An 18,640-nucleotide genomic window follows, 5' to 3' on the forward strand; every position below is an offset into this window, starting at 1 on the left:
GTTCAAAATCAGTCTCATAGTATGTTATAAAAATGTTGGCTTATGTCCAGGATCTAAAGGTGGGGGTGGGTATGGTTTCTTTGTAGCTAAAGAAATAGAGTGGAAAACAATCTGTTCTATTTTCTTAAAAATAAAGGACTTCTTGTATTATATATCATGGCAAATGAAATGCTTTTCTGTTTTTTACCTGCCGGCAGGATCTGGAGGAAATTTTTCTAGCAAGCTATGCTGTTTTCCTCTTTGGGGACATGGTGACACTGGTTTTGTAGCAAAACAGTATGTGCTTATTAGGCATTTCTTCAAAATCCTGAATAAGCAGCTCTTTCAACAGTTTTTGTTCCACATGTTAAACATTTCATTGCAATTTGAGCTTCAATTGTGTGTGTGTGTGTGTGTGTGTGTGTGTGTGTGTGTGTGTGTGTGTGTGTGTGTGTTGATAGGAAGGAATGAAAGGGGGTGCATAAGAATTCTGGAAGGTTTTTTATTTAAAAAATTAATTCCTCACCATTATGTATTGGAGTCTCTACAGAAAGTGATTCCAATTTATTACATACGGCCAAACTAGATCCCATCAATCTTGAGCAGTGGAGGTAGGGAGATAGTATTGAAGAAGACCTGAAATTTGGTGTTTGAGTAGATGAGATTTAATTTTCGGAAAACATTTCGCTCATAAAACGGATAGCAACCCAGTGTCAGCCCTGACCTCCTGATGTCAATGTCATCGTGCAAGCGTAGCTAAAATAAGCCTCAAAGTAAAACAAAGAAACATTGCATCTCAGCACAACACGATTTCTTCTCTTACAGTATGTACTATCTATAGCCTTTTGGTATTCCTATTCATGGCTTGTTACTTTAAAATTTAGCTTTTGGAGGGGGAGGGAGAAGAAAAATCATTTAGCATTTTCTATGTTCTGAGTGCGTACAGTATGCTGCTGTAAGTCTTAGCATTATTTAGGTCAGTATCCTAAGGATAGCTTTTATCATTCATGATGATCAGCTATACATCCAAAGGAACTCAGCATCAATTTATTTTTCTGTACTGATTTTATTCTGCTTCTAAGTTTAAGAAAATCCATTCACAATTTAATAAAATTCTCTCTGAGGCGGTATCTGCCTTTCTGTACTGCAGATACATTTAGCAGGATACATTTACACTGCTTGTGGTTAAAGGTTATAGCACAGATACAGACAGCTGATCATGCATTCTTCTACAAGCTTGCCGGCACCACTTAGAATTTTGAAAAATAATCTAGAAATGCTATACCCTTTATCAGAATTATTCTTTACTTTGCAATAGCTTAACAATTTTGGTTTTTTGTTAGCAATTCTATGAAATTAACAATCTATAAAATGCATTCCGGACCAGATACATACTGTATTGAAAGCTTTCTTCAAGAAGAGGATATGACAGTATTCATTCCAGCTTATTTTCTTCCTTAGCAAAAGGATTGTTTGATTCTCAGAAGCAGAAGGATACATTCATTGTGGAGCAGCTCTGCCTAAGTGTATGAAATGCCTTCTGTCTGGTTGCAGAATTTGGAGTTTGCTAAACAGTGTTTAGTGATTGGGCTCATCTTGCATCACCAGTTGATGACATTTTTCTTTGTTCCCTCCTACCCAGTTGAACCAAGACTCTGAGGCTGATATGCAATGTCACTTACAACATTAATCAGATACTGCATTTAAGGTGAGCTGTCCCTTGCCTCCTCCTTCCCTAGTGCTTGTGTGCTGCATGCAGTGCGTATCTTGCTTCTGCGAGCCTAAGATGGCAGGCAGGATTAGCCGTGCTTGTGCTGTGTGTGCATGCTGTGTATAGAATTCATTACACGTTGCCTAGTATTTCAGATGTGAGTATGTAAATGCTCTGTATGCCATATCATCTGGTAGCGAAGACTTGTTTTTGCCTCATTACAGCCTTAAATATTTCAACATCACCTTTCATTTCCGATTCATTTGCTTCTGGATGGTTGCTTTTCATCACATTCAAAATACGATTTTACCTTTTTTTTTTTTTTAACAAAGCCAAAACCCCCCACAAAACCCTAAAAACAAAAACAACAACAGCAAAACTCTGCTACCAGATGGTGTCTCCCCTTTCTTCTTGCATTTGCTGTCTTTTAAATAATGTATGTTGTATTGTTAATTAATGTGAATATCAAATTAAACACTTGAAACTTACATGTTTATTATGCAGGTAGGAAGCAAGGTGGAGTCTATTTTTAACTCTTTTGCACTGCATTGTGTGCAAGCAACTTGGGTTCTCAAATTTGTATTTTCAGTGCTGGTATCAGTGGTTTGATTTTCAGCAAATGTGACAGTGGCCTTTGCAGTGGTCAGCTCCGAGCTTTGAACTCTCAGAGGAGGAAGGAGAAAAAAATTCAACATACCACCTCCTTGGCTGCAGCCTCAGAGAAACCTTGGATGAGAAACTTCTTTTTTCAATCCTGTTTTCCTGTTGATAAATTCAGTTCTCGTGATCACAGTACATTCAAGCTGTTCTGCGTATGATTTTTGTGTGTATGTGACAATTGCATCTAAAACTTGTGAGCAAGAAGACGGAGAAATCAGTTGGTCTCCATCGCTTTACATAAAAATGGCTGAGTATCTTGTCATGCTAGCACTGCATTAAGTGATGCATACAGGTAGGTTGAAATTTGCATGTTTTATAGATTTTTTTGGAGCCATGAAGCAAGAACATTAGATGCATTAAATATGACTTTTAAAATAAAAATGATATAAGACAGTTGTAATCTTTGGGGGGGAGGGTATTAAATTGGATAGCCTCTGCTGTTCAGATACTATATAAATATATAGCTTTTATAAACTTATAAAATGATTCTTCTATAAAAGTGAGATGATTCTTTTTTAAAAAAATTCATATATATGATAGGTGTGGCGCCATTAGACAACAAAAGAATTTTTTGAAAAGTCTGATGATTCAGCTTCATTTTAGCTTGAAACTAAAAATAAATGGGTTTCTGGAGATAATTTCAAAGAGCGTAAACAAGCTTAATAAGAAACATTAAAAATATTTAAATTTTAAGAAGCGGTCTTTAAACGTGTTATATGAAAGATGAAAATAAAAACTTACATGCTTCTAAAATCAATTTTAGGTAATATACAAGAATACACTATTTGTATGTATATAATTTAAGGAGAGGAGGACTTATAGTTTTTAAAGGGGGAAATATTAAATATAGATGGCCCTGTTAGAAGAAATAGAGCTTCACTAAATGAAACTGAGCCCCTAGAATGGTTCATTGCAGACCACACAGCTGTGGTTCTGTAAGTACCAGATTCTGGCACTTCTCAGAATTATTTCATGAGCTCTTCCCTTTGAGCTTAACTTCTCAAATATATTTTAGTTTCGAATTAACACTGGGCCAGAACCTGTTTCCTTGGTAACCAAATCGTATTTTAAAATGCAATAACAGATATGCAAAAGAATGTCTTAAAAAAGGAAACAAATGTTTAATGAAAATTTTACAGTTGTTTTCCCTCTCATTTAGAATCTGAACTGGTTTTAGACGTTTTTAAATACGGTCTTCAAGCCTTAAAAATTAAGCCATATTTCTAAACATATAGAGAAAGCTTGTACAGTGACAGCTTTTTTCTTCCTCCTTTGTGCTCATTCTTTCAAAATTAAGGTTTTCTTTGTAATATGCTCCAGAATGCAGGTCAAGTTTTGTGTACCGAGGTGTAGTTTCATTATCACGAGTTCACCAGCGCCACTGAAACAAAAGGTATTTCAGAAATTCTGAGAATCAGAATATGCTTATGCTCTTGTTTTCCCTGATCCCTCCATTGGTAACCTCAGAGCTCCATAGAGAAGGACCCAAACCCAAGCCTATTGCCCCAATGATAAATGCATATTGAGCCTTTGTAGAAACATCTTTATAGGTGTGTTAGGAGGAAAATGCTGCCACACCTGAAACTCCCCGAGGTTTGCTCCGATAAGAACATTGAGATTCAAAACCATCTGTGTAAATAGTTGCTTTATACTAGCAATTTTCCTAATATTCTATTCCATAGCACTATCTGTAAAATCAAACCTCTTATGGGCTACAGGGTTGTTGTTGTTGTTGTTGTTGTTGTTTTGTTTTGAGGCCAACTATAATATTTTGCTTGAAGTCTTTCTCTGGCTCAATTATATTAGAACGTGATTCATCTCATAGTGATTTTGTTTTCCGGGCTTGCCGTGAAATATCCTTCCTGCAACACCTTTTTTTTGTTGTTGTTCTTGGTTGTTGGGAGCCATTTTCCTTCTTGCCTGTGACTTAAAATGACTAAGTGCATTTTAAATGTATTATCAATCAGATAATCGTAAACTGAAGAAAAATGTCAGAAACCTGATTCAGTAGTGCCTATTTAGTACCAATAGCATTAACAGTTGCAGTAGGATCAAGCTAATTGTCATTCACTCCTGAACAAATAATGAGCCAGGCATTTGTAACTAAAACACTATTGCTATTCAGAAAGATTACAACTATAAATCTTCTATTTTGATAGGCCAGTACAAATTAATCATTTTGAACCCATTTGAATCTTAATTACAAGATCAGATGGATGCAATGCAATTGTTTTACCATAAAAATGAATGCCTAATAGATTGAACAGTGTATTTCTTCTTTTAAAAATGTTGATCCTTCTGTTTGTAACTCAAGCATGATTGCGTCATCTTGATTTTCATACTTAATGTTTTTTTTTCTTTTTTGTGGCATTCATTTATGTTGTTCTTGGTCTTGCCTGAAAGAATTTTAAACACAATTCAAGGAGCTATAAAGCCAAATAAGATTGTTGGGAAGTGTATTGTACCATCGTCATTCTAATAAATAGAGAAGTGAATGGAAGAGTAATTATTATATATTGCTTTGTTGTGTTTTGCCTTAATGCTTTGCCTTCATATTTCATAGCAATGTTTACAAGGCACAGAGCTTTTCTAAACTTACCCATTTACAATTATTATTGAATTTCCTGGATTAGCTGAAAACGTTTCCTGCCGATTGTAGAGGATGGCACTTACCCCTTCTCATTGTTTGAAAGACTATCCTTAACCCATTTACACTTTTTGGCTCAGGTGTTTATTCTGGGCAGGCCAGAGCAGGTGCAACAGGAAGAATGTGCAAACAACTGCTTTGTACTCACCAAAATGAAATGGGCAAATTATGATTTTCTGCCTGAATGATTTATAGTATAAAATTCTCAACTCTTTTTCTTCTTTGGAGAATAGGAAATGTTTTTCCAAGCTTTAACTCACTGGGAATAATACCAAGATGGCACCTCTTGCTACTAGACTAATGTTGATCTACCTCAACCATTTCCATAGATTCCCCAGTACATAGACTGGTGGTCAGACCATGACTTAGAGCTTCTTCACTGGTTGATATTTGAGAAAAATCTAGAAAAAGATATAGCACCTTTCTTTTTAGTACTAAATTATGCTAAGCCTTTGAGTCCCTGGTACCATATGGTTCCTTCTAACAGCTCCCTTCCAAGGGAAATGCTATTCTTAATGGCTCTCTTGGCAATTAAACACTCCGTGCATTTGGTGAGCACCTACTATGTGCCAGGAATATTCCAGAGGCTGGAAATACAGTGATGAAAAAGACAGCCCATAGCCCTGCTTCTTATGGACCTGCCTTTAGTGGGAGAGGGGCAGGGGAAATAGGTAAAAATAGACATGTAAACAAATAACTAAAAAAGACAAGTACAAAGATGAAAAATAAAATAAAAATTTAAAAAGCAAGGGTGATTTGGTTGTAGGGAGGAGAGCTGCTTTAGAATAGTTGGTCAGGGAAATTCTTCCTAAGGAGGCGGCCTTTAAATGGAGATCTGTGTGCAGAGAAGGATCCAGCCAGCTGAATATCTGCTGCGGGGGTGGGCATTACCAGGCAGAGGAGTGCTCATGCTCAAACGCAAACTTTCATTTCCTTGTATGACTGTCACTGTCTCAGGGCCAGGTCTGACAACTTCATGGGTAAGCTTCCTCCACAGTAAGAGAATGGCCCAAGTTCCCATGGCTGGTTTTAGCCAGCCATACTCCCAGCATTTGGTACCTATGGGGTCATTGCCTTTGACCCAGTCACCAACCTGCCTAAGAAGAGGCATCGCAGATCTAAATGGTGATGAAATTCTGGCACAGATTCAGTGCCAACTTGAGGAATCCACAGAAGAAAGGCCTCTCAGAGCAGGGAAATTTCTGGGAAGCCTCTTGCTTTATTTTTCATAAGAACTCCAGAATTTAAACTCACAGCAAAACATTCAGATAATCATTTGATTTTTTTCAAAGGCAACATGGCAGAGGGCTCTGCCTCATCCTGCCAATAGATTCTCTTAGTCCCAAAACCCTCCCACTGGAGTGAAGTCTTTTCAGGTTTCACTAAAACACTTTGGCTCTGCAGACATCTTTGCCTGTTGGTGGCTTTCTAAAGACCTTACTACTTAGAGTAATTGTTCTCTGTTAAAGCAAATAGCTCTAAGAAAATACTTCTTAAGAATCAGAACTCTTTTATGCCTTCTAGGTTAGTCTGCTGACAAAGGTCAGAGAACAAAGGGGTAAGTTTGCTATGCAAGTTAGAAACTATAAGGCTCTTGAAAGCCTTCTGAACATTTCAGAAGCACCTTCTAAAGTCGATTCATAATTTATCAAACTTTGCTTATCATGATAGAGGTGGCCTGGCTGGCTCCTTATACTTCATTTGGTTTTGAGAAGCCCTGAAACATTCCACTGCAAGAAAATAGGTTTGTTGTGGTCCTTGGTATTGCCCATCAGTGGGGAAGGAGACTTCAACAATTCAGTTCACTTCTTTGAGCATTTGTTGAGCATCTACTACGTGACAGACACTGCTATAAGCGAGGCAGAATGGAATACGACGGATTAACCAGCCCAGGTTCCCACACAAGGCTAGAGTATTGTATGAAGAGGGAGGATTGTGTGTCCTCCCTGCTCCAGAAAGAAATGAACGGTGTATTGTTCTCTTACTGGCCTTTTGTACTGTTCCCTGGAGGCCAGCCTTCAGTTTGGGGACATCTCAGCCAACAGCAAGGACAGTTCTTCGCTCAGATTTTGTGTCTTGGCCTCACCACCTTCCTGAGATGTCTTGGCTCCTAGTAAGCCACCACATGTCTGCCTGCCCTTCTCCAAGCTGGTCTGCCTGCATTGCCAGGTGACCTCGATAGCGGCTGCCACAGTTGCATTCATGAGCAGATGTTAAGTTGAGAAGCCCTTGAATGTAAAATTTTGAATTTGTGATGCCGGCAAGATGCTTTTTGATTTTTTACCTTCCCTGGCTGACAGCAGGGGACCTCCCTGCTGGCTGTTCTGCAGAAGACTTTCTGGGCAGCAGGTAAATCAGAGACCACTTGCCAAATCAATTGTCTTTGGTAGGTGATCCCAGCATGCCACTGCCATAGCCTAAATGTCTCATTGACCAGAAAATTGCTCTTTTGATGTTATAACGCATTTTGCATCTTTCCCCCTTAATGGCTTTTCCTTGCTTCTGCAGCTATTCCTTCTCAGGGTTCAAGACTAGCACTTGTGTCTACACTCCTTATGTTTGTCCCGGGGAAGGAGTTTGTTTTCTGGTACTGTTTGATTTGAAAAATGCCCGTATAAATATTCTGTCCGTATTCATGAAAAGTAGTGAGGGATTTCATTACTTGCTTTATATAATAAAATAACCCTCTTCCTTACTCTGTGGTCATTGATGCCAAATGAATATTTTGAAATTTCTTTTCCTTTTGCCAGCTAAAATCTCCCACCCTCTCTGAGGCCTTGCTCTAATTAAGGTCTAACAGTCCTGCCCATCTTCCCCAGCGCTGACGTGGAGTCCCTGCCCCCAGGGCTTTACAAGCCAGTGAGACAAGAAAACAAAAGCCACCAGCTGAGAGTGTGGTTAAATCCCAGAAGGGCAGTGCCCTTATAATTTTTTTTCCCTTTCCTCTTGTTTCTTGTGCTGAGGAAGGGAAGAGGGAACCCTGAGGAAGGGAAAAGGGAGGAATTATGCCACTGAAAGATTGTCTAAATTATGCAGGGTGTTGGGGAAAACGATGTGGAAGAGAATAGGGTGATCATCTGGGAAGCAAAATGGGGGGCTGGCTGTAGACCGAGAGGGCAGTGAGGGGGCCGGTGGGGGTGCAGAAGATGAGAAAGAGGGAACAAAGGGAGTAGTCAGGAGATAGCCTGCGAACAAAAGGAGAGGCTGCTTTGCTGCGCCCTGGAGCTGGGGGCACAGGGTACATGGGAGAAAATGGGAAGGGGTTGCAACTAGAAAGAGAAGGCTCAAGACTGCCCCTAAATTCAGACTGCAGGCCTGCTGCAGAGCCAGGTGCTATGATGTTCTGTCTGGCTTCGGTCTTAATGTTGGCCTTGTTGCTTAATTGTCTCGTGTTGCCTATTGTGAAGAGCCTACCGATTGACATCCTTAAAGACAATTTATCCCAAAGTCTTACGAAATTTCCGTTCCCATCCCAAGGGTCCTATTCTACATGCTGAGGATACCAGAGAGTCCCTCACCCCGCTATCGCTCTACTAGATCTGGATTAAACTTTAAATGAAATAAGCAGACTTCTTACACATGCCATAACCAAGTGCTTTTGGTCTTCTACAAAGCACAGACTAGAGACCCACCCAAAATACCTGCTGTAAGCTGCAGACTTTAGAACTTCTTTTTCCCAGTCATGTTGACCATGGCAGGCATGCTGCTCTGCTTTGGTAGCCCCACACAAAGGCTTCTTCCTCTTCCTTCCTTCCTCTTCACCACCCTGTCCAGCCCCTGGTCTGACTGCCTATTGCGCCATGCCCAAAGGGTATTCTGATTGTTTGAATCTCTTGATCTTTGGGAAAACCATGCCTGGCCAGCACACCAGGACTTCGTGCGGCCGGCCATCATCCCTGTACTTCTTGCTGAGCTCATATAGGAATTCAAGAACCACAGACTTCAGTTTCTGTGTGGACCTTAGACCCTTTTTACTCTATCATTGAAGGAACTGTGGCCCAGAGAAGTTGTGACTTCTCAAAGAGTTAAGTGGCAGAACAGAAACATACTTGACTCCTAGACCAGAGCTCTTTCTACTAAACCAAGCTGTTTTTAGGTCACAGGGGCTAGTTCTAAACCAGGGACTGACAAACTTTTTCTGTAAAGAGTCAGATAGTAAATATTTTAGGCTTTGTGGCATCAAAAGACAAAATTTCAACAAATCAAATTTAAAGATCTCATGGCCTTTTATTAGCAATGCATGAAGTCAGTCAGCACCTCATCTACAAAAAATAGAAAGATGCCTCTTTGGGCATGGCAGGACAATTGGTTTTTATAAGATAGCTTGAGTAGGAACAAGGAAACAGCATAATACAAAGGCAGATTGGTTAACATCAGGTTACTTATAAGGGTTAAAGCAGAGGGGGCTCCTTTATCATGCCAGCTAAAATTGGCCTATTATTTCTCTCCTGATTTCTCAGAAGGTCAAATAAACAACTTAATTTCAGTTTGGCGACGTGGAACTTTTGTGTGACTCTATTTGGTTTGGTCTGTTGGCGCCTAGTGCAAGAGCTTCGTCCAAATCAATGGCCTCCCATAAATTTTACTTAACAGTAAGTTGAGGCAAAACTGAAGATGTTATGTAGGTATTTATATAACAAGGGACAAAGCAAATTTCCACAAATTTTGCATTGAAGAAATTCAAAATATAATATGTAATATTAAGTATGATAATAATAGCTATACTAACATAGATACAGAAATGAATGACTGTGGCTGTGTCTTAAGGAAACCTCACTTATGGACTCCTGAATTGGATTTCATATAAATCTTCATATCACGAAACACAGACAATACTTTGAAAGTATCACAGGCTTACTTCCAGACCACTGCAATAAAGCAAACATTGCGATAAAGCAAGTCACACAATTTTTTTTGTTTCCTAGTGCATACAAAAGTTATGTTTATACTATACTATAGTCTATTGAGTGTGCAATACCATTATATCTTAAAAAACTGTTTACCTACCTTAATTTAAAAATACTTCATGGCTAAAAAATCCTAGCAATCATTTGAGCCTTCAGCAAATTGTCATCTTTTTGCTAGTAGAGGGTCTTGCCTCAGTGTTGATGGCTGGTGACTGATCAGGGTGGTGGCTGCTGAACACTGAGATGGGAATTTCTTAAAATAAGACAACAGTAAAATTTGTCACATCAAATGACTCTTCCTTTCATGAAAGATTTCTCTGGAGTATGTAATACTATTTGATGGCATTTTAGCCACAATAGAACTCCTTTCAAAATTGGAGTCAATCTTCTCAAACCTTTCCACTAGGTCATTTGCTGTTACCACCACTAAATTCTTGAACTCCTCAAAGTCATCCATGAGGGTTGAAATCAACTTCTTTCAAACTCCTGTTAATGCTGATATTTTGACATCCTCCATGAATCATGAATATTCTAAATGGCATCTAGAATGGTGACTCCTTTCCAGAGGTTTTCAGTTTGCTTTGTCCAGATCCATCAGCAGAATCACTGTCTATGGCAACAATAGCCTTATGAAATGTATTTTTTAAATAATAAGACTTGAAAGTCAAAATTGCTCCTTGATTCATGGGCTGCAGAATGGATATTGTGTTAGCAGGCATGGAAACAATGGTAATCTTTTATATCTCCATCAGGGCTCTTGGGTGACCAGGCACATTTTCAACGAGCAGTAATATTTTGAAAAAAATCTTTTTTCTGAGCAGATCTCAATAGTGGGCTCAAAATATTCACTAAACTATGCAGTAAAGAGATGTGCTGTCATCCAGGCTTTGTTGTTCCATTAATGGAACACACGCAGAGTAGATTTAGCATAATTCTCAAGGGCCATAGGATTTTCAGAATGGTAAATGAACATGGGCTTCAACTTACTGTCACCTGCTGCATTATCCCCTAACAAGAATCAGCCTGTCCTTTGAAGCTTTGAAGCCACACATTGTCTTCTCTCTAGCTATGAAAGTCCTATATGGCATCTTCTTCCAATATAAGGCTGTTTTGTCTATATTGAGAATCTGTTGTTTAGCGTAGCCACCTCAATGATCTTAGCTAGATCTTTTGGATAACTTGCTGTAGCTTGTGCATCAGCACTTGCTGCTTCACCTTGCACTTGGATGTTCTGGGGATGGCTTCTTTCCTTAAACCACATGAACCAACCACTGCTAGCTTCCATCTTTTCTTCTGCAGCTTCCTTACCTCTCTCAACCTTCATAGAATTAAAGAGAGTTAGGGCCTTGCTCTGGATTGGGCTTTGGCTTAAGGGAATGTTGTCACTGGTTTGATCTATCCAGAATATTCAAACTTTCTCCATCTCAGCAAGAAGGCTGTTTTGCTTTCTTACCATTGATATGTTCACTGGAGTAGCACTTTTAATTTCCTTCAAGAACTTTTCCTTTGCATTCACAACTTGGCTAACTGGTACAAGAGGCCTAGCTTTTGACCTTTATCAGCTTTTGACATGCCTTCCCCACTGAGCTTAATCATTTCTAGCTTTTGTTTTTTTTGTTTTTTTTTTTTGAGACAGAGTGTCACTTTGTTGCCCTGCCTAAAGTGAGTGCCGTGGCGTCAGCCTAGCACACAGCAACCTCAAACTCCTGGGCTTAAGCGATCCTACTGCCTCAGCCTCCCGAGTAGCTGGGACTACAGGCATGAGCCACCATGCCCGGCTAATTTTTTCTGTATATATTTTAGTTGGTCAGATAATTTCTATTTTTTTAGTAGAGACAGGGTCTCGCTCTTGCTGAGGCTGGTCTCGAACTCCTGACCTCGAGCGATCCACCTGCCTCGGCCTCCCAGAGTGCTAGGATTACAGGCGTGAGCCACCGCACCCGGTCCATTTCTAGCTTTTGATTTAGGGTGAGAGATATGTAACTCTTCCTTTCACTTGAACACTTAGAGGCCACAATAGGGTTATTAATTGGCCTAATTTCAATATTATTGTATCTTAGAGAATAAGGAGGCCTGAAGACAGGGAGAGAGATGGGAAATGGCCTGTTGGTGGAGTAGTCAGAACACACACAGCATTTATAGGTTAAGTTCACTGTCTTACATGGGCACGATTTGTGATTTCAATAGTAACATCAAAGATCACTGATCATAGATCACCATAACAGATATAATAATAATGAAAAAGACTGAAATATTGTGAGAATTACCAAAGTGTGAAACAGAGACACAAAGTGAGTACATGCTGTTGGAAAAATGGCGCCAATAGACTTGCTCAATGCAGGGTTGCCACAAACCTGGGATTTGTAAAAAAGGCACTACCTGCAAAGCACAATAAAGCAGAGTACAATAAAACAAGGTATGCCTATATTCTTCTTTTGATTTTTTTTCCCAATCATTTAAAAATGTAGGCTGGCTACAGTGGCTCATGCATGTAATCCTAGCACTCTGGGAGGCTGAGGCAGGAGGATCGCTTGAGCCTAGGGGTTTGAGGTTGCAGTGAACTATGATGATGCCACTGTACTCTACCTGGGCAACAGAGCGAGACTCTGTCAGGGGGAGAAAAAGTGAAAACTATTCTTAGCTTGTGGGCCATACAAAAACAGCTGGCGGGCAGGATTTGGCCTGAGGGATCCAGTGCGTTTTGCAGATCCATTTCCTAAATTAAAATCTGCAAACTGAGGACCCATTGGCCAGATCCAGCCCACACTTGTGTTCTGTTTGACTTCTAACAATATTTTAATTGAATTAGTTGCCAACGTTTTTTGTTTTCTAATTTTTAAATTGTATTACTTTCCCCCCCCCCAAATTATAAAAGTAATATATACCTACTGTGAAACAGTAAGTACACCTACTGTGGAATGTTAACATTTTGGCATGTATCCTTTCAGCCTTTTATGTATGCATGGTCAATTTTTTAATAGTTGAGATAATATTTGTAAACAAATTGTGTATCTTCTTATCCACTTATTATCACAGTATAAGCATTTTATATCAGTTTAAAGTCTTTCGTTAACTTAACATTTTAAAACTTTACTATGAAAATCTTTAACATATGTAGAAATAGAGAAATTATTTCAATGAACCCTCCCACCCCCCTGTTATTCAACAATTAATTGTCAACTCCGGGCCAGTTTTATTTCATGTAAATTCTCTCCTGTATTAACTTGAAGCAAATCCCAGACATCATATCATTCTATCTCTAAATATTTCAGTATAATTCTCTAAAATATAAGGATTCTAAAAGAAAGCCTTTTTCTTAGAAAATAAATGGAAAGTATTCAGGAGTAAAAGAAAATGGTGTCTACAACTTTTAAGCGGTTTGGGAAAAATGATAGGTAGGTCTGGGTAGAGGGTACGTAGGAATTTTTTGTGCTATTTTTGTAAGTCTTCTGTAAGTTTGAAATGTTTCTAAATAAAAAGTTTTAAAAAGATGGATTACTTTAAAAATATGTTTTTAAAAATAAGGATTACTAAAAAAGAAAAAGAACCACAGTACCAGACCACATCAACAAAGGACAATAATTTTTTAATAACATCAAATATCATAGTCAGCATTCAAATTTGTCTAATTAAGTCATTAAAAAAAAACCAATTTGGGCCGGGCGCGGTGGCTCACGCCTGTAATCCTAGCACTCTAGGAGGCCGAGGCGGGTGGATCGCTCAAACTCAGGAGTTCGAGACCAGCCTGAGCAAGAGCGAGACCCTGTCTCTACTAAAAATAGAAAGAAATTATCTGGCCAACTAAAATATATATAGAAAAAATTAGCCGGGCATGGTGGCACATGCCTGTAGTCCCAGCTACTCGGGAGGCTGAGGCAGTAGGATCGCTTAAGCCCAGGAGTTTGAGGTTGCTGTGAGCTAGGCTGACGCCACGGCACTCACTCTAGCCTGGACAACAGAGCAAGACTCTGTCTCAAAAAAAAAAAAAAAAAAACCAATTTGCTCAATTCCAAATAAGGTCCATACAGTGCAGTTGATAGTCTCTTAAATTTCTTTTAATCTATAGGTTCCTCTTTCTTTTATCCTTGCTATTGCTATAAAAATTTTGTTGAAAAAACTGACCATAGAGTTTCCTCCAGTCTAAAATTTGGTGATTACATTCCTTGGTGCTGTTTTACATGTTTCTCTGTCTGAGAGATTTCCTATAAATTGGTAGTTACACCTAGAGGCTCTATCGGATTTAGGTTCCATTTTCTTTTTTAAGGAGTCAACATTTCATAAATTTTATATAAAAACCCTGATTTGGACTTCATTAGGCAATTCTGCAGATCCTGCATTTCTACCTGGCAACAGTTGGTCTAGGGCTGGGTAGTCACCACCCCATCCCCCACCTCCCTGCCCATTTAGGTGGGATATGAATTATCCTGGAGGCCCTAGTTCACACCACTTCCAGCAAGCAGTTTCACACATATATTTATCTGCCTGGCTCCCCTAGGCATCAGAAGTTGACACCCCTGTTCTAAACATTGTCTCTTCAGGACTTTGGTAGATGTCAACACATCACACACAAGTGGCCTTTCAGGAATGTGATGGAGATGAGAGAAAATGATTTGGAAAAGGACTTCCCTCAAATGCTTGACAGCAAACAGATAAACAGTTGTAATTAGGAGAGGCCAAGCGATAGCATTTGGTGAGAACCAAGGATGAAAGAAAGAGGAAAAAAGTAAAACCATAAGTGAAATTAACAGAGTGCTGCAAGTGAGGAGGGATGAGTTACAGATTCCTAACCTGGGGTGGAAAACAAGGAAGCAAATGGGTTTAAAAGAGGCAGCATAGGGCTGGGCGTGGTGGCTCACGCCTCTAATCCCACTACTTTGGGAGGCTAAAGTGGGAGGATTGCCTTGAGGCAGTTTGAGACCAGCCTGGGCAATATAGCCAGACTTTGTCTCCACAACAAAATTTAAAAATTACCCAGGCATGGTGATGGGCACTTGTAGTCCTAGCTGAGCCAGGAGGATCGCTTGAGCCCAGGAAGTGAGTTATGATGGTACTGCTGCACTCCAGCCTGGGCAACAGAGTGAGACACTGTCTCTGAAAAAAAAAAAAAAAAAAAAGAGAGAGAGAGACACACACAACACTTCGGCATTTTTATATAATATTATCGTAATATTGAAATCTTAAAAAGAAAGAAAAGGGTACAGTAAATGTTAAATTGGTCAATAGTCCTAATCAGAAAGTGCAAGCAGGCAGCTGTAGCACAACAGAAATCTGTGTGGGGATTAAATGAATGAGGTAGGAAAGCCTTCTAGAAAAGGCCCCGGGAAAAGGATCAGGAACCATAGGAACCATGCTGTTGAAATGTTGAAGAACTGGTGGAAATTTAAGAAAGAGAATCTTGAAAGTCTTGGGATTTATTTTTTGATTTGCAAATGTATTGAAATGATGAATATTATAGAGAAAATACATGTTTAGTTGTTTTGAAAATAATAAATCTTTACAGAAAGGAATATAATTATGACAAGTTGGGACAGTCCTGGAAATTTCCAGATCGTTCCCCATACTCAGAAGAATGATTAAGAGAGAGAATCTGCTACTTGTTACGAGGAAAGATGGAAAATTTTGAAGGACAGGCTGACTGTGTAAGTTTTAGACTGTGGTGTTTAAAACTGTTGTCGTGATATTTTAATTATTAATAACAATTTGGGGAAATCTACTCACTTCTGGAGAAACATTTGGCTCTCATGAGAGAAATGCCACTGTTTGTGAATTCCCAAGTGGATGTAAGGAGCCATTCACTTGCTAAGCCTCTTAGGGAAGCCAGAGCCGGTTAACAACTCTTAACAAGCTGTTGACAGGGTCTGATCAAGGTACCACCTGGAACATGTTAGCAGTACAAAAAAGTGGACTGTAGAGTCAGACCTGTGTTTAAATCCTTTTATGTCATTCACCAGGTGACTCTAGCAGATAACCCATGGAAAATTTCTAGGGTGTAAAGGTTGTTTTACACACAGTAGCTATATGATTCTTACTACTTGAATGGTAGGAACTTTGAATACTTCCAGTACTAACAACAGCTACAAAAGCTTACAATTATAGAGCACTTACTGTGTGCCAGGTGCTATTGTAAATGCTTCATGTGTATTATCTCATTTAATTTTCAAAAAGCTGGTAGGCACTAATAATAAATTAGTCCCATTTTATAGAAAACGAAGCCAATGCCCAGGGAGGTTAAGTAACTTGCCTAAAGTGGCCTTTCAAGCAACACAACTGGGCTTTAAACCCAGGCAGGCTGAATCCAAAGGCCAAATTGCCTTGCCCTGCTGCCTGGCACCTTCCAGTGGGAAGCACAGAAAGCAACACTGAATCCTGGCACTTCCCAACTCTGGCTCCTAATCCATGCTCCTCAGTTTTCTTGGAGGTCTTTGAATAATTTTCAGTTTCCAAAAGCCTCAATGGAAACAGACAAACAGGCAATTAAACCACAAGTTTCTTTAGATTGGAATCCACTATTAACAACAGGTTAGCTCAGGTTTTGAGGAAGCTCTGGTTGGCAGTTGCATATCTAAAAACATTGCAGGTTTTTGTTTTTTAAGTGGGAAGATGAATCATTACTTAATAAATGCAATTTAGTGGAGAAGATCTTTCTGAACACATGGCCTATGGAGAGAAAATAAAGGGTACTTGGCATTGAGGAGGTTGAGAGTTGCTAGTGTACATGTGTATGCATGTTGCCCAAACTGTCAGCTTTCAAAACTCTGCCTCTAAGTTACATGATTCTTTAATTTGACGTGCAGTCAATATATTTTTCCTTGATTATTTAAAATGTTTTACTAGCGTTGTATTTAATATTGGAATCTACTTTATTCATCAAAATGATCATATTCTTAAAACGTGGTCAGGAACTGGGATGCCGAATTGCAAGCACTGTATTCCAATCCAGGCTGAAAGCAGGTTGTAAGTCATGCAAAGAACGGACTTTTTAATTCTTTTAAGTTGTAGTTCGGAGAGAAAATTTTCTAAAGAAAATTTTAAAATAAGACTCAATACTATCACACGGAACATGGATAATTTTTTAAAAACAAACAGCTGTACAGAGTGCACTAGGCTGTTAGCTCAGCTAGGCAAGTTTGTGGCAGGCCCTCAGTAAATATCTTTTCAACAAGCAGGCCCTGGATCCCAGCAGGATCCCTCAGGGCCCTTTACTTAAGGAAGAGGACTGGGTCTTTTGCGTGAAATAGCTTCTACATCACGTCGGAAAAATATGGGCCTCTCTTGACAGCCATGGGAAAATACAGGTGACACCCTATTCCTGAGAATTTGGTGCAACTGAAACTGCACAGGACTTTGTCCGAATCCTGCCTCTCTCAAGTGTGCGTGGTCTGGATCAGGAGCTCAGGGACCCTTCTGCGGACCAGGGCCTTGTTCTGACAGTCACTAGGCTCTGTGGCTCTGCAGCCCTAACTACGTTGTCCTCCCGGGAGCAGGATGAGGCCGCTGCCCGCTGTGGGCCTGGGGCCTCGCTAGGCCTCCCGGGGCCTTGTCCTCGGCGCAGCGGTTCCCCGCGTCCCCGGCCCGCGGGGCTGAGGGTCGGGCCGACCTCTTCCCGGACGGGCTGCGTCTTCTGCCCGCGCCGGGGGCGGGCCGGGCCGGCAGAGCCGAGCCGCCGGCGTCCATTTTCTGGGCGGTGCTGCGCTGCGGTCGGACTCGCGGGTCCGGAAGCGCCATGGACCCCCGGGGAAACGCGCTGGCGGAGCCGAGCCCCGTAAGTGCTCCTCGCAGGGTCTTGCTCCGGGCCGGGTGGGCGAGGCGCGGCCTGCAGGCGCGGGGCCGGACCGCTCGTCTCCCCAGGAGGGAGCCTGGAAACTGGGCTGGGCAAACACTCCAGCAGGGCTGCGAGCTCCGCAAGCGCTGGGAAGCAGAGCTGCTGCAGGGAGCAAGTGCCCGCAGGTGCCCGCAGGTTCCCGCACTCCGGGTCCCGCGCCCTGAATGGGGAGGGGGTGGGGTTCGACTGGAGAGTCTGGGCAGGTTGCGCCGCATCTAGTGGCCCCACTGCGCGGCTGTGCTGCAGGGCGGGGGCCGGGGAAGAAATGCGCACCCTGGGCTGGGGACGTGGTGGGCTCAGGTCCAGCAGGCTCAGGAACTGCGTTGACAGTCGCACTTCCCAGTCCTGGGATTGGGAATCCAACTTCAGTCCTGACCCTACGTGTACGTGATAATTTCCTTGGTGCAACACCAAGCCCCTTGAATTGAACGGGACGTGCAAAGACAGGGCCCTGCCCCAAGGGGTTTGCAATCTCAGCCTCCTACTTCTCCCGTAGATAGGTCTGCACTGTTGGTAAAACACAACCACCCGCTGGTAGCCACCTCTTTGCAGAGTACATAATAAATTACTTGAGATTTTAGTCTGTCCACGGTTCTACTTTCTAACTCCTGCTCTGCTATAGGTAAGTGCCTAATTCCGTTCTGGTCGTTGGCCCTAATGGAATATCCCTTGTAAGGATCCATTATAGAAGATATGTGTTATGGTGCCTTATACATATTTTAAAGGTTAAAGACTTTTCTCATAACTATGAAGCTCAACTACTCGGTCAGATTCTCATTATTAAAAAGTACAGAAGGTTTTTGTTGTGGTTTCAGAGAAACTGCTAGCTATGTACTGTATCTAAGCGCGGTGTTTTTCCAAGAGTAGGGACCTATTAGAAGATTGTGGAATCAGTTTAATGGGTTGCTACTGGA

General features: G+C 40.8%; 1 protein-coding gene across 12 annotated transcripts in view; it reads left to right on the plus strand.

The window, feature by feature from the left end:
• Positions 1-18,640, plus strand: part of ZBTB38 (zinc finger and BTB domain containing 38) — a 140,522-nt gene that overhangs the window by 70,997 nt on the left and 50,885 nt on the right. For 6 of the 12 annotated variants that reach the window (XR_006732559.1, XR_006732555.1, XM_045539330.1 and 3 more), the window contains one exon: positions 1,622-1,687. The exons of 2 other annotated variants lie outside the window; for them this stretch is intronic. The gene's annotated coding sequence lies outside the window, so the exon portion shown is untranslated. Of the gene's footprint in view, positions 1-1,621; positions 1,688-2,279; positions 2,885-17,563; positions 17,667-18,077; positions 18,349-18,640 lie in introns of those variants that run through there. 4 more of the 12 variants (XR_006732564.1, XM_045539327.1, XM_045539324.1 and 1 more) reach the window with 4 other exon arrangements.

The sequence above is a fragment of the Lemur catta genome, chromosome 1, assembly GCF_020740605.2.
Source record: "Lemur catta isolate mLemCat1 chromosome 1, mLemCat1.pri, whole genome shotgun sequence".
Classification (NCBI taxonomy): domain Eukaryota; kingdom Metazoa; phylum Chordata; class Mammalia; order Primates; family Lemuridae; genus Lemur; species Lemur catta.